Here is a 1,282-nt window from a genome sequence, read left to right as displayed (position 1 = left end):
TCATTAGAGCTCATGAATGGCAGAAGTAAATCCAATGGAATCTCTATGGTCTCAGTGTGAGCCTCAGATTCCCATGGTTCCTCATTAGGGAACTTATTGGAGGCAGTGGACGTCCATTGAGGTCTTCCTCAGTGGCGATCACTGCCTCTTCCTCCTCTCCAAATTCGGCCATGTTGATGGCCTTACACTCTCCTTTTGGATTCTCTTTTGTATTGCTTGGAAGAGTGCTAGGAGGGAGTTCAGTGACTTTCTTGCTCAGCTGACCCACTTGTGCCTCCAAGTTTCTAATGGAGGACCTTGTTTCAGTTATGAAACTTTGAGTGATTTTGATTAGATCAGAGACCATGGTTGCTAAGTCAGAGTGGCTCTGCTTAGAATTCTCTGTCTGTTGCTGAGAAGATGATGGAAAAGGCTTGCCATTGCTAAACCTGTTTCTTCCACCATTATTGTTATTGAAACCTTGTTGAGGTTTCTGTTGATCCTTCCATGAGAGATTTGGATGATTTTTCCATGAAGGATTATAGGTGTTTCCATAGGGTTCTCCCATGTAATTCACCTCTTCCATTGATGGGTTCTCAGGATCATAAGCTTCTTCTTCAAATGAAGCGTCCTTAGTACTGCCTGGTGCAGCTTGCATTCCAGACAGACTTTGAGAAATCATATTGACTTGCTGAGTCAATATTTTGTTCTGAGTCAATATGGCATTCAGAGTATCAATCTCAAGAACTCCTTTCTTCTGATTCGTCCCATTGTTCACAGGATTCCTTTCAGAAGTGTACATGAATTGGTTATTTGCAACCATTTCAATGAGTTCTTGAGCTTCTGCAGGCGTCTTCTTCAGATGAAGAGATCCTCCAGCAGAGCTGTCCAATGACATCTTGGACAATTCAGACAGACCATCATAGAAGATACCTATGATGCTCCATTCAGAAAGCATGTCAGAAGGACACTTTCTGATCAATTATTTGTATCTTTCCCAAGCTTCATAGAGGGATTCACCTTCCTTCTGTCTGAAGGTTTGGACTTCCACTCTAAGCTTACTCAATTTTTGAGGTGGAAAGAACTTTGCCAAGAAGGCATTGACTAGCTTTTCCCAAGAGTTCAGGCTTTCTTTAGGTTGTGCGTCCAACCATATCCTAGCTCTGTCTCTTACAGCAAAAGGGAATAGCATAAGTCTGTAGACCTTAGGGTCAACCCCATTGGTCTTGACAGTGTCAAAGATCTGCAAGAATTCAGCTAAAAACTGATGAGGATCTTCCAATGGAAGTCCATGGAACTTGCA

The 1,282-nt window shown here is 42.5% G+C and overlaps 1 non-coding gene across 1 annotated transcript; it reads left to right on the top strand.

The window, feature by feature from the left end:
• Positions 1–931: 931 nt before the first annotated feature.
• LOC112719395 (small nucleolar RNA R71) lies at positions 932–1,039 on the top strand. Its single transcript, XR_003161698.1, has one exon. It is a non-coding gene; the product is annotated as a small nucleolar RNA R71 (small nucleolar RNA).
• The last annotated feature ends 243 nt before the right edge of the window (positions 1,040–1,282 follow it).

The sequence above is a fragment of the Arachis hypogaea genome, chromosome 10, assembly GCF_003086295.3.
Source record: "Arachis hypogaea cultivar Tifrunner chromosome 10, arahy.Tifrunner.gnm2.J5K5, whole genome shotgun sequence".
In the NCBI taxonomy this organism is placed as follows: Eukaryota; Viridiplantae; Streptophyta; class Magnoliopsida; order Fabales; family Fabaceae; genus Arachis; species Arachis hypogaea.
Note: the sequence above shows the minus strand (reverse complement) of the source record. Positions and strands in the feature narration are given on the sequence as shown.